The 24716-nt window shown below is 38.9% G+C and overlaps 1 long non-coding RNA gene and 2 other non-coding genes across 3 annotated transcripts in view; 2 read left to right on the top strand and 1 right to left on the bottom strand.

Annotated features, from left to right (window-relative positions):
- Positions 1 to 2614: 2614 nt before the first annotated feature.
- LOC132539900 (uncharacterized) overlaps positions 2615 to 24716 on the bottom strand; it is a 48145-nt gene continuing 26043 nt past the window's right edge. The window contains exon 2 of the long non-coding RNA XR_009551187.1: positions 2615 to 3349. This is a non-coding gene — a long non-coding RNA (uncharacterized LOC132539900). The remainder of the gene's footprint in view (positions 3350 to 24716) is intronic.
- On the top strand, positions 6089 to 6194 carry LOC132540022 (U6 spliceosomal RNA). Its single transcript, XR_009551306.1, has one exon. It is a non-coding gene; the product is annotated as a U6 spliceosomal RNA (small nuclear RNA).
- Positions 22182 to 22283, top strand: LOC132540048 (U6 spliceosomal RNA). Its single transcript, XR_009551324.1, has one exon. It is a non-coding gene; the product is annotated as a U6 spliceosomal RNA (small nuclear RNA).

Below are 24716 nucleotides of genomic sequence, written 5' to 3'. Positions count from 1 at the left end.
CTTGCCCTTAATCACACACTTTTTAAGCATTTGAATGAAAACTAAAACTTGAATGTCAAAGTTATCAGTCCAAAATTTTTCACTGCAGTTTCATATATATACACATATATTTATATATGTGTATATATATGAAAGATGTATTTCCATATAGAAAGAAGAAAACAAACTTCTTCCTTGGGTGGAAATTTATAGTGGAATAATCCTCTTTACAGTGATTGATAACTACTACTACTGATACCTCATCTCCTGCAATCTCAGTGATTCCTGAATCCTATCTCATCATATTTTCTCATCAACATCACTTAACATCTGCCTCTTCAGAGAGAATATTCTTTATTGGGAGGGATAATGGTTTCTGGTATAGTCTCTCTTTTTTTAAAAAAAATATTATATTTATTTATTTATTGGATAGAGACAGCCAGAAATCTAGAGAGCGAGACAGAGAGACACCTGCACTTCACCACTTGTGAAGTTTCCCACCTGTAGGTGGGGACCAGGGGCTTGAACCTGGGACCTTGCACACTGTAATGTCTGTGCTTAACCAGGTGCGCCACCACCTGGCCCCTCCAGTATAGTCTCTTACACATAGGTACAACCCTCATATCCTCTTGACACTTGTCCAAGAGACACTTGCTCCCTTAGCCTAGAGCCCCTTCTCCCATCATACACCAGTACCTAATTGCCCTTCATCCCACCCCACCCCCATTTCCTTCCTTCCCAGAGTCCTTTAGTTTTGTCCAATACACTATATCTAGTCCAAGTTTCACCTTATGTTTTCCTACACTGTCGTTTATTTTTAAGTTCCACCTAAGAGAGATCATTCATTATTAGTCTTTCTCTTTCTGGCTTGTCTCAGTCAACATAATACTTTCAAGTTCTGACCAAGCTATTGAAAAGGAGATACCTTCATCATTTTTAACAGCTGTAACTATTTTATTGTGTATATGTACCACAACTTGATTAGTCACTTTTCTGCCCATGTGTTGCTGTCTCCATCATAAATAAATAAATAAATGAATAAATAAATAAATAATTTAAAAAGCAGAGGAGATAGGTAGAGAAACCAAATCACCAAAAGTTGCCTCCAAATTTATGCTATTACAAACTGTGCTGATATGAACATATGTGAGCACAGGTCTCTTTAGATAGGTGTCTGTTTTCCCTGAGTATATCACCAGAAGAGGAACTGCTAGACCATAATGTAGGTCCATTTCTAGTGTCCTGATGTGATGCATCTCCAGACTGTTTTTCACACGGGTGGGTCAAGTGGTGGTGCACCTGGTTGAGTATACATGTTACAATTCACAAGGACCTGGTTCAAGCCCCCGGTCCCCACCTGCAAGGGGAAAGCTTTGCTAGCAGTAAAGCCATGCTGCTACAGGTGTCTCCTTCCTTCCTTCCTTCCTTCCTTCCTTTTTTTTTTTCATCCAGGGTTATTGCTGGGGCTCCGTGCCTGAACTACGAATCCACTGCTCCTTTTTTCTCCCCCCATTTTGTTGTCTTTGTTGTCGTTATTGTTATTGTTGCCATTGATATAGTTGTTGATGGACAGGACAGAGAGAAATCGAGAGAGGAGGGGAGACAGAGACACCTGAAGACCTACTTCACCGCTTGTGTAGCGACTCCCTGCAGATAGGGAGCCAGGGGCTGGAACCCGGATCCTTACGCTGATCCTTGCACTTCAGGCCATATGCGCTTAATCCACTGTACTACCGCCCAACCCCCCCCCCCAGGTGTCTCTTTTACTCTCTCCCTCTCAATCTCCCCCGACCTTCTTGATTTCTGACTCTCTCTATCCAATAAATATATTTTATTAAATGCTTAAAAATAAGACCATGACCACAGGATCTGAGTAAGACAATAGAAATTATTATTAATTGGAATTCTGAGTTTCCAAATATATCTGTAGCCACTTGTTTATTATTGCCATTGCTTTTCACATCTAAAAGAAAGCTAGAATAAGGCCGGATAAATAGCTAACTTGGACAGTGTTCTGCTTTGCCATGGGTACAAAGCCATGTTTGAGCCCTACTCCCACCACATTAAAGGAACTTTTGGTGCTATGATCTCTCTTTCCTCTGCCTTATTTTTTTAATATTAATTATTTATTTTAGATAGAGACAGAAAGAAATTTAGAATAATATAGAGGTAGGGAAATAGAGACGTGCATCACTTCTACAGGCTTGTGAAGCCTATCCCTTGCAGGTGGGGACCAGGGGCTTGAATTGGGATCCTTGTGCATTGTGATGTATGTGTTCCACCAGCCAAACCACTCTCTGCTTTCTGTCTTTTTCTCAATAAATAAAAAAGGAAAGAAAGTTATAAATATAAACTCCCTGAGGGTAGAAACTAGATTAATTGATAACTTGCTTCTAAGTTCCTAGCACTCACTAGACACATAATTAAAGTATTTGTTAACTAAAAGTTAATTACTGAACTACTTGAACATGATCACCAGTTCCATATTTCGTGATTCCAAGAATATTCCTTGATGTTCTCATCTATAAATAAATGGCAACAGCACCCTTCAGTCAAGTATTTGTTATAACCCCCACCCCCAACACACACAGTCTATCTTGTATTTCCATTGATTTACTTGAAAAAGGATCTGATCTAGGCAAAAAGTTCAGGTTTCATTGATTTGATCTGGTTTGTCAGTAATCCTTAGCCCCAAGTGAATATTAAGCACATTAAGGAATAACATCCTAAAAGTGCAAGACAACTTCTACGTGTGTCTTCATTTTCTAGAGTATAGAGCAGAGATGTCTTGACTAATAAATTGGTGTCTCTTTCAAGCTATCACTTGCCAGATCATTTACCAGAGGATAGGGTGAACCCTGACTGAACAAGATCCAGCAGGGAGACCACCAGGGTAGTCTGCCTTTCCTTCATTGCTCCAAGCAATCAACCTGATATCAATATATCCCAGGAGAAAATAGAGCCCTCCAGTAAAGCAGCCCCACATTACTTTATACCTTGATTATGCCTTACTATCCACCACCCAGAAAATGTATTGAACCATTCCCTCCAGCCCAACACAGAATTCTCCCTAAAGAAGGTCTTCTTCTTTTATTTCCATGGGTGTGGTTGATATTTTAGTGCCTTGTATGTTAGTCCTTCAAGAAGTTTTCTAGTTGGTCTTTAATCTGACCCTGGTGGCAGTCACACCTTGAAATCTGCTGAGAAACTGTATTTGATGCTCCTCTTCTCTCAAGGTGTACATCCATGGTTTTCTTGATGATGGTGTCCAAGGGTCAAGGGTTCAAGAAGCTGAGTGGCAGCGATGGGAAGCAATAGAGGAAAAGGCCATACTCCTCCAAAGGAGTGGATTTTCCTTCTGTCTCAGCAACTGTAAAATTATAAATCAAAGATTACAAAGTTAAGCCACTGCTCAAGTGAGGATCATGGTAAATACCTGGCTTAAACAAAACCCAATGACAGATTCACTGGCATCTAAATGAAGTCTGTGGTTTTCCAGACAATGGAGTAGAGACTACAGTAGTGTACAAAGTACACTTAAGGATTCTCTATTAATTTATTTTGCTGTTCCAAAGGAAAACGGATAATCTCAACTGAATTCAAGTGAACCTGCATGAAGAAAGGATAATGAGTGGGCTAAGGAACATGGGAGGGGAAAATAAAATGCAAAAAATCTAAAAGCAGTTGTTTCTTTATATTGTTTCACTGAATTGACTTAAACTGAGCTGTGATTTTGTGATCTGGGCACTGCGCAAATAATATTTGGTGATAAGCTTGGCTTGAGAACTCATGAAGACTGGTTGATAGCTCACCCAGGAAAGCATATGCCTTTCCATGTGGGAGGGATGTCCTCTGTTTGTGTCCCAGAACCCAAGAATCACACAAGAGCTCCATGACACCAGGGGGAAGCTCCACAAATAGTGGAGCAGTGCTTAATCTCTCTCTCTCTCTCTCTCTCTCTCTCTCTCTCTCCCCCCCTCTCTCTCTCCCCCTCTTTACCTCACCCCCTCTCTCCCTAGCTAAAAAAATAAATAAATACTACCAAATCAATATTTGCCTTTGGCTGCTATTTTTCCTTGATTATGTCACTCTGTCTCATTCCTAGGGCCTCAGGAACACATTGTGTATGTGGTATTTATCTACCCACTAAAGTATCTTTAATATGACAAATACTAGTGAAACAAAAGATTTTTCAATTGCTAGATTTGGGTCTATCTTACTAGAGTGCTAACAATTAGTGTCTTTAACATTCCCAAGGCATACTTGCAAATTAAAAATGAAGCTTGGCAGGGCCAGGAGGTGGCACACCAGGCTGAGTGCACACATTGCAATGCACAGGGACACTTGTTAAAGCTCCCATTTCCCACCTGTGGGAAGGAAGCTTCATGAGTGGTGAAGCAATGCTACAGGTATCTCTCTCTCTCTCTCCCCTTCCCCTCTCAAGTTCTCTCTGCTCTGTCAAATAAATATTTTAAAAGTAAAATTAAAATGAAGCTTGTAAGTCTAAAATTCTTAATTATGACAGTATGGGAAAAATTTAAAGAAGGGTAAATTGAACAAGGAAATGGTAGTGATTTCCTATGCCTCTTATTTAGTCTTTTCACCACTTCCCACTAACCATCAAACCTACAAACAGTGGGCTTCAGCAATTTTGCCTCCAATGACACAGAATAACTTCTGACTCTCGACTGGGTGCTGAGAGTCAATAAAGAGGAGAATCCTTTAGAAATGACATCTACAGAAAACTCTTACAAATACCAAAGATCATGTCAGCATTCCTGGGGTCTCCCTGTAATTCTTGTTCTTACAAAGAAGTAAACTGAAAAGTGAATAGCTTACCCAGTGTAACAAGGGAGCAACTAAAAGGCAGGGTCCAGACAGGGAATAGGTCTCCCAAATAACAATCCATAGCCCTTGAGCATAACACATAGTCTTTGCTCCAAATACAAGCAGAAGGATCACATTCTTTAAACTCTAGAGTAGCATTTAGATGGTGTTAGGGTAGCCATTTCCCCTTTCTGGGCAATAGTTTGTTTCAGTGGGTCTGGTAAAGGCATAGGTGTAGGATCTACTCACATCTACCTATCAACATGAAGTAGCCAGCTGGAAGGTCCCCTTGAAGAACCTGCTCTGGGGATATTCTCTGGAGTCTAATGATCTAAGGGGCAAAAGACAGAACTCTGAAGATAAACAACAGTCTTGACATTGCAAACAAAGAGTGCTTAAAATATGCCAGAGAAATCTCTCAGCTCTGTTGACCTTAATGACTTTGTGGTGAGCAATATCTCAGTAAGACTCTCAAGCTTCCTGTGTAACCAATCTTCCAACACACAGTAAATCCTTAACTTGGATAAGTCTGTGCAGTAAAGATAAGATGGACAAAGAAGAATAAGACACAATTGTAAACAAGTTATTAGGAAGTTGAAACATCTATACTTACAAAGAGCATCAACACGAATAACAGATTTGTGTATCTGAAGATGGAACATGTTAACATGGCTTGGCTTAGTACCATACAAGTATGTTTCATACAATTCAGTTATTTCCAAACATATTGCCTGGCAGAACCTTGTGCCAGTTCCTAAACCACTACTTTGGAGATTTTGATTACATAAATCCCTGGAACAATCCCGAATCTGTAGTTGTGTGTTTTGTGTTTTTTTTTTTAAATCAATTCCCAATGGAATCTACAAATGGGCATCTGAGATATTTATAATGTTTATATTAGCTTGCTTACTAGATAGGTTTCAAAGAATTCAGTGGAATCTAGAATGGTTTCTTTTTGATATTTGATGTATCTACTTCCTAAATATTCTTACTCAAATACACCCCAATAATGTTTTTCTTTGGATTTTACCTGTGGAATCCTCACACATCTTACTTCCTATATAGGGCTTACCTATCTTGCCAGTAGGGATTTGTTTTCTGGAAAAGGGTGCAGCCTTCAGGAAAATACACATACTACACGGTTTAGTTTATAGGAAATATCTTCACTATGCAAAGCCACAGACAAAAGTTGATTAGCAAGGGATAGGGGAGAAGAGTTGCTTAAGCGTAGCAATCAGTGGTTATAGGATGATGAAGCTGTTGTGGAATAAAGATAGTTGTGGTGCCCACTTCAGCAGCACATACACTAAAATTGGAATGATACAGAGAAATGAGCATGGCCCCTGTGCAAGGATGATACACAAATTCATGAATCATTCCATATTTTTGAAAAAAAATAAAAACAAGGATAGTTGTGATGACCACTAAAGAAAGCAAATGTTGAAAGTCGGGCGGTAGCACAGCAGGTTAAGCACAGGTAGCGCAAAGCACAAGGACCAGTGTAAGGATCCCAGTTTGAGCCGCTGGCTCCCTACCTGCAGGAAAGTTGCTTCACAAGTGGTGAAGCAGGTCTGCAGGTGTCTATCTTTCTCTCCCCCCCCTCTGTCTTCCCCTCGTCTCTCCATGTCTCTCTGTCCTAACAATAACGACATCAATAACAACAAATATAAAAAAAAAAAAGAGTGGCAACAAAAGGGAATAAATAAATATTTTTAAAAGAAAGCAAATGTTATAATAAATGAATTATATCTCAGTACTGGAAAGGCTCATAAAGACATGTGGGTAACATTCATCAAATACAAAGAGATCACTTTACTCTCTGGGTCCTCACGACTATCAGGTGACATCCCTGGAGAATCAGAGGCAAAATTCTTCCAGGGAAGCAGATGACAATAATAACTGTTATTTACTAATTGTTTATTATATATCAGACACCCATAATACACAATACACAGTTATCTTAGATAATGCACTATAACCCTTTGGTTATAGATGTAGATGCTACTACTACACTATTATTAGCATTTCATAGATGAAGAGATGGAGGTATGGTGAAGTTAAATAACTAGACCAGAGCTAGTACATACCAAAACTGATAAAAAGGAAGATGTATTTGAATATATACCAAAGACTTCGCTCCTAATCATGTTCCTCATGGATCTGACATTCTCACCATTAGATTTGGGGAAAATAGAACAATTATAATAATGATGACAATACCACAGATGATGTTTATTGATTTATTTACATGTTCCTATTCCTCTACTAAGCTTTCTAGAAATTATCCATGTAATCATCACAGAAACTCTGAGACACACTTTTTTCACCTCCAATTTACAGGGTGAGAAGTTAAGCAGAGACTGCTTAACTATCTCAAAGCCAAACAGTTAATAAATGCTAGGACCAGAGTTTGCACTCAGACCCTTAGTGCAAAGTTACTTTATCAGAAGCTTAAACTCAGATGCCAACCAGAGTCAGGATAATAAAAGAGTAATTTGGACCCCATATGTTTCTTGAAATACAGAATAGTATCTATAGGGGCCAGACAGTGTAGCATCTGGTTGAGGGTACATGTTACAATGCTCGAGGACCCCAGTTCAAGCCTCTAGTCCCACCTAAAGAAGGGAAGCTTCATGAATGATGAAGCAGGACTGTAGGCACATCTCTCTATCTCTGTCTGTCTATCTATCTATCTTTGCATTCCTTGTTAATTTATGACCCTATCCAAAATAAATAAATAAGATTAAAAATCGTATCTATATATCTTTTACTTCTCTATAGACATGTGGTACAATTTTCTCTTAATATATTGAGACAAAACAAAATGCAAGAGTAATGAAAAACATCAAACTATATTTTGGCTCAACATTGGAAATGGAAAAATAAATGGCAGAAGTTGTAGCAAATTGAAAAGAAAAATGCTTTATCTAAAGGGGCAGCCAACTTGCAGATGTGTGTGCGATATCACATAGATAGATAATATGAATATGGTGTAACATGATAATATATTTTTAGAGGAACCATGAAAATAGATTTCTTTAATGAAATATATAGTTTTTCAAAACTAATGGTGAAGAATTTGGTAAACTAGACTTGAACTCTAGTAGTTCACTCTCAAAGTGTGTGTGTGTGTGTGTGTGTGTGTGTGTGTGTGTGTGTGTGTGTTTTCCAGCAGTCATGCCTAGAATTTAGTAACTGGAGTTTTATTTTGTTTTTGGTTTTGGCTTTGTTTTTTTAAGTAGCAAGGTGAGTCTGGAAAGGTGAGGACAGATCATAGTAAGAAAATTCTTCATGCACATTTAATAAGGATAAATCTCACTCTGCTGGCTGGGGAAAACAGAAATTTTATTGTCTTATTTGTTCACAAAGAGAAGGGCTCTAGGTCAAAAAGGCATTTCTTTTTTTTTAAGTTTATTTATTTATTTATTCCCTTTTGCTGCCATTTTTGTTTTATTGCTGTAGTTACTATTGTTGTTGTTACTGATGTTGTCATTGTTGGGTATAACAGAGAGAAAAGGAGAGAGGAGGGGAAGACAGAGGGGGAGAGAAAGACAGAGACCTGCACACCTGCTTCACCGCTTGTGAAGCGACTCCCCTGCAGGTGGAGAGTGGAGGGCTCAAACTGGAATCCTTATGCCACAGGTCCTTGCGCTTTGTACCACTTGTGCTTAACCCACTGTGCTACCACTGAACTCCCCAAAAAGGCATTTCTGAGAACAATGTGAAAGACAAAATATCTGGGAAGCAAAGCTGACATAGTGAGACCCAGTGGAAGGTAACTGAAATTATCAACCTTAGACCAAGATAATGGCAATGGTGGTAAAACAATGAAACTGAATCAAATAGCACAGACCCTTCTTATCATAAATGGAGGTGTTTTTTTTTAACTTCCTTAATAAATGATAAATCTACCTGGGATATGGCAGAACAGACAGTGCTGAACATATAAACATGAATCCCTAGGTTTGGTCTTCAACATTGCATATAACAAAGTGATAGTTTGGCTCTCTCCTTGTCATCTCTATCGTAAATAAATAAATCTTTAAAACAGTAGGCCTGCTGGTATTCAAAGAGAAAATGGACACCATCATCGTGAAAGAGAAGACATTAGCAAACATGGGGAAAAGATCTATGAGCGAAAGAAGGGGGTTTCAGAGTGCAAGTTGTTTGAGGTTGGGTTTGGCATTAAAAAAGGGAAAGAAAATGTTCTTGGCTGGAAAGAAGGCAGCTTTAACGGTGCCTAGGAAAACAAAAGTGAATGAGGAAAATGAACACATATAAGGAGCTCAGGTATTAAGAAATATAGGAGGTCAGCAGGGAAACAAATAATTGGGCAACGAAAAGCAGGAAAGGTCCCTGAAGTCCAGATTTAATGCAGATGAGAGAAACTGGGGAAGACATTTTAAATAGCAGTTGTAATGAAGATACCCAAGAAGATTGTTTTAACAGAGACAGAACTTAAGAACGAAGACCACAGCAGAAGTATTTATAGGGAGTAGAAGAAAACAGACATCTAAAATATTGGAAAAGATTTTAGCTTTTGGAAACCAATAGGAAAAGATGAGTTTTAGAGATGTCCGAAAGGAAAATATAACAGGATTCTCAAAGTGAAAATGATACTTAGTCTGGAGAAGGAAGGAAGGAAGGAAGGAAGGAAGGAAGGAAGGAAGGGAGGGAGGGAGGGAAAGAGAAGAGGAGAGGGGAGACGAGGGGAGACGAGGGGAGACAAGAGGAGATGAGAGAAGTTCCCTCTCCACAAATGCCTAAAAGTAGTCCTGAGAGTAAGCCAGATATAATATGACATTTGCATTCTGACAGCTTAAGTAGGTGAGTGCAGTTTACTAGAGAGTTCCCAAGGGGAAGGGAGTGAAGATTTCCATTTTCATCAAGTTTGATAGTTCATGGCTTTAACTTCACCCAGACAAAAGAGCAAGCTGTGAGACAATCATAGTCACATTGAGATGGCTTTGCCTTCTCACTGAGGCAATCATAGAGGTAGGTCAGTAGACAAACAGGTAGATAAATCAATAAACATATTTGTACTACCTAGTAAGAAAACACCTTGGGGATAAATTATTTAAAGTCTGTTACATAATTACCAATATGAGGTCAGCAGATACCTTAGCAGGAAGACTATACACACCTTACCTTGTGAAGGACATGGGGTTCAATCTTTGGCACCTCATGGAAACACTATGAACAACACAAAAGAGAATTCCATGGAGAGAACCAGTGCTTTGGTATAGCTCCTGTTTCTCTTCTATTTCTGTTTGTCTTTCCCACTTCCCTCTGTCTCTTTATCTTTTCCCTTTTCTTCTTTGATAGAGAGAGAGAGAGAGAGAGAGAGAGAGAGAGAGAGAAGGCGATATGTAGGAGAGACACCTGCAGCACTACTCTACTGCTCATGAAGCTTCCCTGTGGAGACACTGTGCTCCACTGGGTATGCTACCTCCTGACCCGTCTCCTCTTCTTAAGTATGTAGGATAAAATATAATAATTTCCATCATGAATATATAGTCAAGTAAAACAAAGATATGTACTACTTTTCCACTTTTCAAAATTAAAAGAAAAAATGTGAACATAATTAGCTATCTAAAAAGCATCTTGTTTACATACATACACTATGCACGCATACACATACTTACTCTCACTCCTAAAATTTCCTTGCTGCCAACCTGTGAGTTATTTGAATAAGCATTATTCCTGCCACATATTTTAGCACCAAATAGTACTCTACAGTCAGTTCAAAAACCCTTATCAAAGTTATACTATCGTATTATTTTGACATCAGACAGTCCTTTGCTTTTGAGCAGAATCACTGTGTTGCCTGAATAGTGTATGAATTTGCCTTTGTGCAGACAATCAGCAGGTCATTAGCTTACTAAACAAATTGCCCTGGACTCAGGATGGAACCCTGGGGACCTGAAGCCATAATAGACTGAAGAAAAGATACCGTTTTGTTGACAGTTACCTCTGATGGCAGTTAAAAGATATGATTGCAACCACATGACAGCTTAATACAGCATTTCTCTGTGTTATTCAAATGGCAAGTTCTGATTAATGGTATCAATAATCATTATGAATTTTAAGTTTTGGTGGAGCACTTTATTACATCTCATTATTATAGTACAGGCTAATGGGGTGGGTTCTTTGCAAAATTACCATGTTTTGCCAATATTTTACTGCCTCTAGGTTTACATATTGGTGAACATGATATGACTCATAGTTTATTCAGATGGGGGCGTCATCTTGCATATTTTTCATAATAAAGTGAGAATGAGATAAGCTGAAACTTGGTAAATAAGCAAGGATTTTCCACTTTCTACACACACGCACATATGCACAGAAGATAAGTATTACTTCACTCTACCTATATACCCACATCTGGAAATGATGTAAACATAGGGAAAATATATTTTTAGATTGCCTCAAGAAAGCCCTTGGTCTACAAGAAAAGTCATCCTACATGGAATAAGCCCACCTGAGTTATATCTCCCATATGGTAAAGCCCTGTTTTGCTTTATCCCAACAAATTGGTCCTTGAATTTCTCTCACAGATGTTGATGCTATTGATGAAGATGTATAGAACCCTGGCAATGAGTAAGATGCTGTATACAATAGTGATCACCTCTGTTTCATAGGGTATCTGATAACACTTGAGAAGAGTACTAAGCACCAGAAATATTTTAAGGTATGATACATCATAAACACTCAACAAACAGGAGTGTGTGTGTGTGTGTGTGTGTGTGTGTGTAGAAATTAAATGTTCTGGGGGTTGGGCGGTAACACAGCAGGTTAAGCGCACATAGCATAAAGTGTAAGGACCTGCTCAAGGATCCCAGTTCCAGCCCCTGGCTCCCTACTTGCAGGGGGTTTGCTTCAGAAGAGGTGAAGCAGATCTGCAGATGTCTATCTTTCTCTCCCCCCTCTGTCTTCCCTTCCTTTCTCAATTTCTCTCTGTCCTGTCCAGCAACTATAAGAGCAATAACAATAATAACAACAATGATAAACAATAAGGGAAACAAAAAAGGGGAAAATAGCCTCCAGGAGCAGTCGATTCCTAGTGTAGGCAATGAGCCCCTGTGATACCCCTGGAGGCAAAAAAAGAAAAAAAAAAGAAAAGAAACAGAGATAAATGTGGCTACCATTGATGGAGTGTCTCTCTGCTGGGAAAGGAAGACACCTGAGTTTCTTTCTTTTACCATTACAGTAGCACTCAGAAAGTTTGATATGCAAATCATATGACCTGGTAAAAACAAACCATTTGCTCTTAGTAATTTTTAACTTTATTGAAGTAGAGCTAGCAAGTGAAATTATAAGATATTTGTGGTGAAATATACAGCTTTATGAAAGACTTCTCCCTACTTGTTAACTAACAGTATTTTTTTCATGAGTACACTCAGCTTCTATTCTCTTAACAAATTTAATTATCAACTATATCATAATGCTATATACCAAATTTTACACCTTTTTCATTTCACAGCTAAAAGTTGTATACTTTTACCAGTCCTCCCTATTTTCCCATACCATCAAAATATTGATTCACTTTATTTATATTTCTATGGTCCTCACTTTAATTTATAATTTCCATAAGTAGGTGAATAATCTTCTTATTTTTCTTTAATTCTATCAGAACTGATGAGTGTTTCAAATATACTAGAAAATAAGTAAGCAGCCCAGGAGATGGTACAGTGACTAGAGCATTGGACTTAAGAATAATAGGTCCCAAGTATGATCCCTAGCAATTTCATGTACCAGAGTAATGCTTTAATGTTCTCTATCTATATCTCTATCTCACTCTTTCTCATGTTAGTAAATACATAAATCTTTACGAAATGGTTAAAAAAAAAAGTTAAGGTAGTCCGGCAGTAGCGCAGCGGGTTAAGAACAGGTGGCGCAAAGCGCAAGGACGGCTGGAAGGATCCAGGTTGGCGCCCCAGGCTCCCCACCTGCAGGGGAGTCACTTCACAGGCGGTGAAGCAGGTCTGCAGGTGTCTTTCTCTCTGTCTTCACCTCCTCTCTCCATTTCTGTCTATTCTATCCAACAATGACGACATCAATAACTACAATAACAATAAAAAAACAAGGGCAACAAAAGGGAATAAATAAGTAAAATATTTTTTTAAATGAGTTAAATAAATGTGGCTTTGCCTGCTCCAAATTAACTTAGGACCATTTCCTACTAATTTAAGACTGAGGGTCTTACTTTTTTCCTCTTCTTCTCCATTTTCCTTATTTTATTAGCCTTTTCCCCGCAGGTTCTGTTTTCTTATAGTTTTTTACCCCATGTTTTTAGTATTAATTCTTTTTTCTTTTCTTGCCTCCAGGGTTATTGCTGGGGCTCGGTGTCTACATTACGAATCCACTGCTCCTGGAGGCCATTTTTCTAATTTTTGTTGCCCTTGTTGTTACCCTTGTTGGTGTCATTATTATCATTGTTATTGCTGTTGTTTTTGTTGCATAGGACAGAGAGAAGTCAAGAGAGGAGGGGAGACAGAGAGGAGGAGAGAAAGATAGACACCTACAGACCTGCTTCACCGCCTGTGAAGAGACCCCACACATACACACAGATGGGGAACCGGGAGCTTGAGCCATATTTTCCCTAGTACCTGGAAGTAGATAAGAATATCCACTTTCAGGGAGTTGGGGTAGCTCAGTGGGTTAAGCTTAGGTGGTGCAAAGCGCAAGGACCAGTGTAAGGATCCCAGTTGGAGGCCACTGCTCCACAACTACAGGGGAGTCACTTCACAAGCGGTGAAGCAGGTCTGCTAGTGTCTATTTTTCTCTTCCCCCCTCTATCTCCCCCTCCTCTCTCCATTTCTCTCTGTCCTATCCAACAATGACAATAACAATAAAACAAGGGCAACAAATGAGAATAAATATTTTTTAAAAATAGAATATCCAATCTCAGGAAATGAACAGAATATTCACCATAAAAGATATCCAGAAAGAAAACAGACAAATACAAAAATGCTCCAAGTCACTGACTGTCAGAAATATTCAAATAAAGATAACAATAAGATACTACTTCACCCCTGTGACAATGTCATACATCAGAAACAATAGCAACAACAAATGTTAGGGAGGTTGTGGTGCTAAAGGAACCCACCTGCACTGCTGATGGGAATGAAAATGTGTCCAGTCCCTGTGGAAAGCAGTCTGGAGAACTCTCTGAAGGCTAAAAATAGACCTACCCTATGACCCTGCAATTCCTTTCCTAGGAATATATCCTAAGGAACCAAACACATCTGTCCAAAAAATCTGTGTACATCAATGTTCACAGGAGCACAATTTGTAATAGCTAAAATCTTGAAGCAACCTGGGTTTCCTACAACAGATGAGTAGCTGAGCAAGTTGTGGTCTATATACACAATGGAATGCTACTCAGCTATTAAGAATGATGGTTTGACCTTCTTCACCTCAACTTGGATGGAGTTTAAAGGAATTATTCTAAGTGAAATAAGCCAAAAAGAGAAGGATGGATATGGAATGATCTCACTCATAGATAAAAGTTCAGAAATAAGAAAAGAAAGAGAAACACAAAGCATAACTCAGATGGGGTTTGGTGTGTAGCACCAAAGTAAAGAACTCTGTAGGAAGTGGGGAGGGGATGTGGGAGGGACAGTGTTAGGTACTGGTGCACAATGGTGGAAAACCTAGGTGGGGAGTTAGAGTGTTTTGCAGAAAACATGTACCAACAATTATATTTACTGTTGACTGTAATCCCCCCCAAAAAATAAATGAATGAATAAATAAATACGTAAATAGCCACTCTCACCACTACTATTCATTGTAGTCCTGGAAGTACTTGCCAGAGTTATCAGAAAAGGAAATGCTATTAAGGAGTTCAAATTACAAATGATAAAGGTAAACTATCACTATCTGTAGATGACATCATTATGTACATAGAAAACCCTAAAGACTCTATCAAGAAACTATCAACAAATTCACTAAAAGTGGCAGAATACAAAATCAATATACATAAATCTGTGTCATTTCTATACAAAAACAGTGAGTCAGAAGAAAGAGAAAGGAAGAAAGCAATTCCACTTAGAAATGCACTGAAAAAGATAAAATATCTTAGAGTCAATCTAACAAAAGAGGTGAAAAAAACCTCTATAATGAAAACTATAAAACATTTTTAAAAGATAAGGAGAAGAATACAAAGAAATAGAAGAAAGAAATGTGCTCATGGACTGGAAGAATAAATAATGCTAAAATAGTCATCTTAGCTAAAGCAATTCATGTATTCAGTGCAGTACTAATCAAAATTCTAATGACAGTCCTTAAGGAAATTGAAAAAAAAACATAAAATTTGTGTGGAATCACAAAAGATTATGAACAGTCAAAGCAATCCTAAAGTAAAGAGGGAGAAAAAGAGAGAGAGAGATCATGTTCTTCAACTTCTAACGATATTGCAAAGCAGTAGTGATTTAAATGGTGCCATGTCAGAATAAAAAATAGGCACTCATATCAGTGAGACAATATAAATTCCAGAAATAAGTCAACACATATGTTGACTAAGATATGTAAAAGAAGCCAAAAACATTCAGTAGGGGGGAAGCCTTTTCAACAAATTGTGCTGGGAAAACTACATAGTCATATGTAGAAAAATAAATTAGGGAGTCGGGATTTGAGTCCCTAGCTCCCTACCAAGGGAGTTGCTTCACAGGTGGTGAAGCAGATCTGCAGGTGTCTTATCTTTCTCTCCCCCAGTCTTCCTCTCCTCTCTCCACTTCTTTCTGTCCTATCCAACAATGATGACATCAATGACAACAACAATAATAACTACAAGGGAACAAAAGGAAATAAATAAATGTTTTTAAAAATTAGGGAGTTGGGCAGTAGTACAGCAGGTTAAGCACATGTGGCACAAAGCCCAAGGACCAGCATAAGGACCCTGGCCCGAGACCCCAGCTCCCCACAGTCACTTCACAAGTGGTAAAGCAGGTCTGCAGGTGTCTGTCTCTCTCCCCCTCTCTGTCTTCCCTTCTTCTCTCCATTTCTCTATGTCCTGTCTAACAATGATAACATTAATAAGTACAACAACAATGAAGAACAACGGCAACAAAAGGGAAAATAAGAAAATAAGTATAAAAAAATAAAGAAACTAGACTATCACTCAACACAATTAGCCAAAACCAACTCAAAATGGATTAAAGATTTGAATTTCATATCTGAAACTATAAAATACACAGAAAACAACATAGGTGAGACACTTTTGTTTTAAATTATTTATTCATGAGAAAGGAGGAGAGAAAGAACCAGACATCACTCTGGTACATGTGCTGCCGGGGATCAAACCCAGGACCTCATGGTTGAGAATCCAATGCTTTATCCACTACGCCACCTCCCAGACCACTAGGTGAGACACTTTAAGACCTGAACATCAAAGATGTATTTGGAGACTTGACCTTACTGACAATGGAAGCTAAAGAAAAAAAAGTGTGTGTGTGTGTGTGTGTGTGTGTGTGTGTGTATGTGTGTGTGTGTGTGTGTGTGTGTGTGTGAGCGTGTGATTAAAAAGCCTCTTCACACCAAAAGAAATTTCCTCAAGGATAAAAAGGCAATGTGGATATTAGGAAAAATTATTTTCTTTTTTAATTTTATTTATTTATTTTTTGGAAAAGATATTTTCACATCACATCTGAGAAGGGATTGATATAAAACATCTATAAAGAAATTATACAGCTCGAAAACAACAAAAGCAAACCAATAAAAAGTGGGAAGATGATCTGAACCATTTTCTGAAGAAGACACTCTGATGAGCCACAGACATATGAAAAGATGTTTCACATCATTTAACACTAGGTAAATGCAAATTAAAACCACAATGAGATATTACCTTATACCTGTGAGAATGGTCTACAGTCAACATCAACAAAACAGGAAATGACATTTTTTGGCAAGAGTGAGTAGAAAAAGGAACTCTGGTACACTGTTGGTGAAAAAGCAAATTGATGCAGGTCCTATGAAAAACATTACAGAGAAACCTTAAACAAAAATAGGTGGAAAAACTTTATGATTCAACAACACCACTCCTAGGCATATATCCAAAGGACAAAAAGCACTAATTTAAAAGAATATATGTGCCACTATGTCCATAGTAGCACAATCCACAATAGACAAAATATGAAGTCAACCTATAGGTCCACTGATAAATGACTGAATAAAGAAATTGGGTATATACAGTTCAGGGAATACAACTCTGCAATTTAAAATGATAATATTTATTGTTCAGGACAAAATAGACAGAACAGGACTTGATTATGTTAAGTGAGATAAATAGAGAGATAAAAGACTACTACCAAATCGTTCCATTCATATATGGCAATAAAGACAACTAAGGCAACCGGAGTCGCAAAAAAAAAAAAAAAGTAATCAAAAAGTCTTTAAGACTTCACAAGAACTATGGTGATGTAAGGGACATAAGAACTTCGGTGGTATGTATAGTTAGTCACACAAACATATATGGGTGTGAAACTATAACCCTAAAATATTAGATTTTTTTTGCCTCCAAGGTTATTGATGGGGCTTGGTGCCTGCAATACAAATCCACTGCTCCTAGTGGCCACAACAGGACAGAGAGAAATTGAGAGACGAATAGGAGATAGAGAGGGGAAGAGAAAGACAGACACCAGCAAATCTGTTTCATCCTTTGTGAAGTGACCCCCTGCAGGTGGGGATCTGTGGGTTCCAACTAAGTTCCTTGAGCTGGTCTTTGTGCTTTGTACAATGTACACTTAACCGGATGCGCCACTGCTGAGCCCTCAGGATTTTTTAAAATTCTTTTTAAAAAAATATTTATATATTCCCTTTTGTTGCCCTTCTGGTTTTATTGTTGTAGTTATTATTGTTGTTGCGTTGTTGGATAGGACAGAGAGAAACGGAGAGAGAAGGGGAAGACAGAAGGGGAGAGAAAGACACCCGCAGACCTGCTTCACTGCCTGTGAAGGGACTCCCAAGCAGGTGAGGAGCTGGGGGCTTTAACGCAATCCTTAAGCTGGTGCTTGTGTTTTGCGCCACGTGCGCTTAACCCACTGTGTTACCACCTGAATCCCGCTCCCAGGATTTTTTAGAAGTACTGTTAAATCACTAATCATAAAAATATTGTGAAAATTGAGAAAAATAAAAGCTCCTCTTTCTCATGCTCTATGAAAAAAAAAAGGAATACCAAGTCAACAATTTGTTTGGCTTTATATGTTAACTCTCTTTTTAGCCACCAGGTTCCAGATGCTAGCATGATGTCAACAGACTTCCCTGAACAGACAACCCCACCAATATGTCCTGGAGCTCCAATTCCCCAGAACCCCGCCCCACTAGGGAAAGAGAGAGGCAGGCTGGGAGTATGGATAGGCCTGTCAATGCTCATGTTCAGCAGGGAAGCAATTACAGAAGCCAGAACTACATCCCACAATGACCCTGGGTCCATACTCCAAGAGGGTTAAAGAACAGGAAAGCTACCAAGGGAGGGGGTGGGACACGGAGTTCTGGTGGTGGGAACTGTGTGGAGTTGTACCTCTCTTATCCTATGGTTTTGTCAGTGTTTCCTTTTTATTAAAAAATAAATAAGTAAATAAAAAGATACAATTGGAAAGATGAGCAAATAAGAAAGAGTGCTGAGGCTTCTCAGTTTCTTGAGCTCAATGTCTTTTTCTGTAAATAGCCAGAAATGGATAGACACTATAGAGAAACTAAAGGGGAAAATATACTAGGGGGAGAGAGAATGCTGGAGGAGACACTGTTGGTGGAAGCAGCCACCCACCTCAAATTCTTCCTTTTTCTTCTACTCCTTTCTATTCATAATTTATCCAAAGGGCCTTTATACTCTCAATGGGATTAAACTCTTTAAAATTCAGAGAAAGTAGACAGAATACATGGTGTGAAGTAAAGTAAGTTCCATTTGCCAAAAAGAAAAGTCAGCTTCTCCAAGGCTTCTAGATTCATTGCTCAAGTTGTTTCCACTGCACCCCACCCACTGCCCCAGCTCAACACACATCACCTGAACTTCTGGTTTAGCCAGAAGAGCATTGGAAGTCTCAAGGCAGAATCAGAAATCCAGCAAAGCCATAGGCAGTAAGCTCAGCCACAACATATATGGTGCTGGGAATGCACTGTTGACAGAACGATCCCTGGGGGGAAAAAAGGAGGGGGTATGAGAATCAGTTGGGAATGTCAAAGCAATCTGGATTGACCCAAGGGAGGCTCCAACCATCTTCCAACCAGGCTCTAGTCCTGGCAATGTCAGAAGGTGCAAAAGTGCCCTGACCTGCTTCCAAGTTCCAAATTAAACCTGAAACTGGACATTCAGAGACAAGACCAGGTATGTGACCAACCAAGTGCAGGGATAAGATTGCCATAGTTTCCCATGGTGACCCACAAGTAGGATCCAGACCACATAGGTGTTTTTATTCAACAAAAAAACATTCGGAGGGAGTCAGGCGGTAGTGCTGCGGGTTAAGCACACGTGGTGCATAGCACAAGGACCAGTGTGAGGATCCCAGTTTAAGTCCTGGCACCCCACCTGCAGGGGAGTCGCTTCACAGGCGGTGAAGCAGGTCTGCAGGTGTTTATCTTTCTCTCCCCGTCTCTGTTTTCCCCTCCTCTCTCCATTTCTCTCTGTCCTATCCAACAACAATGACATCAATAGTAAGTACAACAATAAAACAAGAGCAAAAAAAGGAAATAAATAAATATATTTTTAAAGATTTGGAGATTCTGTGGTCTGGGAGGTGGCGCAGTGGTAAAGCTTTGGACTCTCAAGCATGATGTCCTGAGTTCGATCCCCGGCAGCACATGTGCCAGACTGATGTCTGGTTCTTTCTCTCTCCTATCTTTCTCATAAATAAATAAAATATTTTATAAAAAAATTCGGAGATTCTTTTATAAAGGAAAACTTTTTCTAGACTTTGAGCAATAATGGCTGTCAATTATTGAGCACTTAACTGTGTGTGAGCTAGAGTCTTTGTACAACAGGGCATTTAGGTCTAATAACAACCCTGTTCAGTAGGTACAATAATTACCTCCCTTTTATATACTAGGGCCTTATGTATTAGACCTTAGATAAGTAAGATAGCTTGATTTAACCTACTAAAGATACAGGCAGGAGCCAGAAAAATAGATCATTTGGATAGTGTGCTGCTCTGTCAAGTTTGTGACCCAGGTTCAAGCCTGGCCCCTACTACACTGAATGAAGCTTTGGTCCTGTGTTTTCTCTCTTTGTGTCTGTTTGTTTGTATAAAAAGAAACAGATAGAAGAGAGAGAAGGAGAGAAAGAAAGAAAGAAAGAAAGAAAGAGAAAGAAAAGAAGGAAGGAAAGAAAGAAGAAAGGGAGAAAGGAAGGAAGGAAGGAAGGAAGGAAGGAAGGAAGGAAGGAAGGAAGGTAGGTCAGGAGTCTCCAAAAACACATATTCTTAGAAATGCAAAATTCTAAACTTTTGAGAACATTCTCCCTGAACTCGAAGGTGTGTTTGGTTTATTTACTGGCCACTCTTTTTTTTTTCCCCCAAAATAGGTGAGAGCTGGAGAGAGAGGAAGAGAGGCAGATAGAAGAATAGAGACCAGAGCACTGCTCCACTCATGAAACTTGCCCATTCATATGTGATGACAATGAACAAAGAGACTCAAACCTGGGTTCTCAAACATGGTAAAACATGTGCACCACAGCCCCTTCCTCCCCTTATACTTTAGAAATGAAAAGACTCTAGAACTCAGATAATTAAGCATCAGAGATGATCCTCTCACAAACCAGAACTTGAGGAAATGTGTGGCTAAAAGTGTGAATCCTGGGCCTTGTCTCTCACAGAATTAACTTGTCTCAAAGTTATTATCTTTCCTTTATCTTTCAAAAGCAGCCACTGCAAGACAGCAGAACTAGTATGTACTTCCGCCACAGTTCTAAAGAGTCCACATTCTAAAACATGATATATTTAGAAGGTTGTTGAAACATACACATTTACTAGCCAAGTTCTTAATTTTCTAAGTCACATTTTTAAATGTGTATTTATTTATTGGATATAAACAGAGAAAATTAAAAAGGGAAGGGAAAATAGAGAGGAAATGAGGCAGAAAACACCTGCAGCACTGCTTTACCACTTGTGAAACTTTTCCCCCTGCAGGTGGGGACTGAGAGCTTGAACCCAGGTCCTTGCACATGGTAACATGCACACTCAGCCTGGTGTGCCACAACCTGCCCTGCCCCCCAGTTACATCTTTACAGGAGATTCTGACTATACACACCAAAGAGAACCATTGGTAGAGTATTGAAAAATTCTGGGAATTCCCTGGAGGAAACAGTTGAGGGAATAAATGAAGAAAAAGTCAGTGCTACTTTTATGTCTAATGACATTTAACTCACCTTTCTGGTTTTACAGTAGTTTCAGTGACAAATGTAACTGATTTAATGTAATTAGGAAATAAACATGTTGAGACCATTTTTCCCTTCTACAGAGGAATTAAAAATTCTCATTATGATGACTTTGGAAGCATTAGAACTATTTATAGAAGATTCAAGTCAACGCAAACTGCTATTATTACTTCCCCTCTCAGCACCTATGGACTCCAAGGAATTTCTTATCTCTATATTTGTGGTTACTACAGGGGCTTCCACTTCCGGTGGAGAAAGAATGACAGAAAGAAAGAAGTCAATTAGCTTTCCCACTTATTCAAGTTCTCCCAACCTAGTTCCAAGACTGTTTTTTCCTTAGTGAAATATGAGCTAAAAGTAAATGACTTCTTTCTATTCCAAATGGTCATCCAAAGAGGAAATATGTCCTTCTAGAACAATGGTCACAAGAAAAAGTAGAATAAAGAAAAATCAGAAACTATTCCTAGCACAGCCTCCAAAGAAAACCTCAGAGGCCTAATATAATATAATATAATAAACAAATACTGATCTATATAATATACTCGCTTCCTATGTGATATAAACTAATAAAAATCAAAATTCTGATCATCTGGTCAACCAGAACTTATTAAATACTTGTTGGGGTTGGGACATCTTTAGAAAATAATGATTATGGGAGCCAGGTGGTGGCACATCTTGTTAAGCTCACAAATCACAATGTGCAAGGACCTTGGTTCAAGACCCTGTCCCCACCTACAGGGGAAAAGCTTCACAAGTGGTGTAGGGCTGCAGGTTTCTCTTTATCTTGTTCCCTCTGTATATCCCCCTCCCTTCTCAATTTCTCTCTGTTTCTATCTAATAAATAGAATAAACAATATTTTTAAAAGAAAATAATTATCTCTGGCTTGCTCTCAGAATTAAAATCTCATATTTTAATTTCCAGCTTTAAACTGTCAGCAAGCAGTCATGCCTATCTACAATAAGCTTACAATCTAGTATCTTTATATCTTCACTAAGAATTTTAAATCTTGTGCTTGCTTCAGCAGCACATATACTAAAATGGGAACAAAACTGAGAAAATTACCATGGCTACTGAGAAAGGACATGCAAAGTCATGAAATTCCATATTTTAAATAAATAAATAATTGCATAAGCGTAAGGATCCTGGCTAGAGCACCCGGCTCCCCACCTGCAGGGTTAGGTGTCGCTTCACAAGCGGTGAAGCAGGTCTGCAATTGTCTATCTTTCTCTTCCCCTCTCTGTCTTTCCCTCCTGTCTCGATTTCTCTCTGTCCTACCCAACAACAATGACAGCAATAACAACAACAATAATAACAGCAACGATAAAGAACAAGGGCAACAAAAGGGGGGGCGAGTCTCCAGGAGCAGTGGATTCGTAGTGCAGGTACCGAGCCCCAGCAATAACCCTGGAGGTTAATAGTAATAATAGTAATAATTTATTTATCAGTTCAAAATCAAAATACACAACCTGAAAGTAATACACATATGACACAAGAATAAAGAGTTAGAAAGATCCCAGGCAAGGCAAGTATCTATAGAATGTTGCCAAAGGGAGTTGGGTAGTAGCGCAGTGGGTTAAGCACAGGTGGCACAAAGCGCAAGGACCAGTATAAGGATCCTGGTTCGAGCTTCCGGCTCCCCACCTGCAGGGAAGTCTCTTCACAAGCAATGAAGCAGGTCTGTAGGTGTCTATCTTTCTCTCTCCCTCTCTGTCTTCTCCTCCTCTCTCCATCCTATCCAACAACAATGACATCAATAACAACAACAATAATAACTACAACAATAAAACAAGGGCAACAAAAGGGAATAAATAAATAAATATTTTTTTAAAAAAATGTTGCCAAAGAACTAACAACGATTGACCCAGGACAACACAACAGCCAGTTCTTCTAACCTGGTAAAGAGATGAAAGAGTGGGGCATGGAGCAAAGGGAATCAAATGAAGAAATTATTGCTGAGAACTCAGCTTATTTCACCTGCATTCCAAATTAGTGACAAGTTAACCAAAACTGTTGTCAAGGTTGGTAAACATTTCAATTAGACCTGAGTGAAGCATCTAGTGAAGTCTCATGCCAGCTTATGGTTTGAGGAGGAAACCATACAAAATGTGGTGGTTTTATAGAGTTTGAACCTGAAAGCAAGTAAAATGTGGTGGTTTGAGCTGTGTTTTTCTTGGAGTTTTTAAGGGACTCAAGCATAAAACTTCACAGTCAGATTTGGGAGGTCCAATTTGAGACAATAAAAAGTTTTCACACCATCTTTTCAGCAACCACAAGGAATAGAGTTCCAAGGGAAGTTATTTGTCTTAAATATGGTTGACAAAGGACCAGCTAGGTCATACTCATGTGATGATACTTGGAGGAAAGAAATGTGTTTGGACCAATATTATGTACATAGGAAAAAGAATGTGAAGATTTTTATGTCACCATGTTAATCATAAAACCAGTGAATAATTAGTTCCATTGGCAGAAATTTCTTGGTCAGTCTGTTGTGAGCAACCCCAAGCTTGCATCTGGAGAAAGAATGAGAGGCAAAAAATATTTGCTTTGTTCTATATGTTAGTTATTAAATTTCCTTCAAATCTTTCATGAAAAGATGTGGGGCATAAATAAAGAGGAAGTGCCACAAAAAAAATGGGGCCCAGGAGGTGGCGCACCTGGTTGAGTGCACTGGTTACAGTGCACAAGGACCTGGGTTCGAGCCCCCGGTCCCTACCTGCAGGGGGAACGCTTCACCAAGTGGTGAAATAGGGCTGCCGGTGTCTCTCTGTCTCACTCCCTCTTTATCTCCCCACTTCCCTCTCAGTTTCTGGCTGTCTCTATCCAATAAATAAAGATAATAAAAAAATAAAAAAATGGCACTCAGGCAAGTGAAATATTGAACTGTTGGAAAAGTCATGATGTAATTTTCTGTTGTTTTTTTTTCCAAGCGAAAATGTATAATGACTTTTCCAACAACCCAATAGCTCAGTTGGATAGGGTACTGTCTTGTTTTGAGTGTTACTCAGTTTCAAGCCTGGTCCCCACCACACTGAAGGAAGCCTCAATGATAATCTCTTTCACTTTCTTTGCCTCTCTGCCTCTCTATCTCTAGCTTAAAAAAAAAAAAGTGACAAAAATAGAAAAAATGCATTCAAATGGCAAACCTTACCATTTCTCTTACTAACTAGCTAGTTAATATTTCCTAGTCTTAGGATCCCATCTCCCATATCATCTAATGCATATTACAAAATAGGAATTCTTCTCCCCCCACCACCACCACCCCCCATATTCCTGTATTACCCTTGTCAAAGCAGGTACCTGAGGTGCCTCTTGAGAATGTGTAAGTATAGGTTAAAGTTGTACTGGGTTTTAAGTAGTACTGACTCTATGATGACCTAGGAATATCTTGCCTGGGTACAAGACTACATGACATTTGCCCAAAACTTTTCATGATGCTGTGAAGTTCATTCTCTGGGCCTGAAACCAAACCAAAATATATCTACTCCTTTAATTTGAAGAACCTAGTATTTCTCCATCCTTAATGGAAATTATGTTCTTTTTTTA

The sequence above is a fragment of the Erinaceus europaeus genome, chromosome 8, assembly GCF_950295315.1.
Source record: "Erinaceus europaeus chromosome 8, mEriEur2.1, whole genome shotgun sequence".
NCBI lineage: Eukaryota > Metazoa > Chordata > Mammalia > Eulipotyphla > Erinaceidae > Erinaceus > Erinaceus europaeus.
This window is presented reverse-complemented; position numbering and strand designations above follow the sequence as displayed.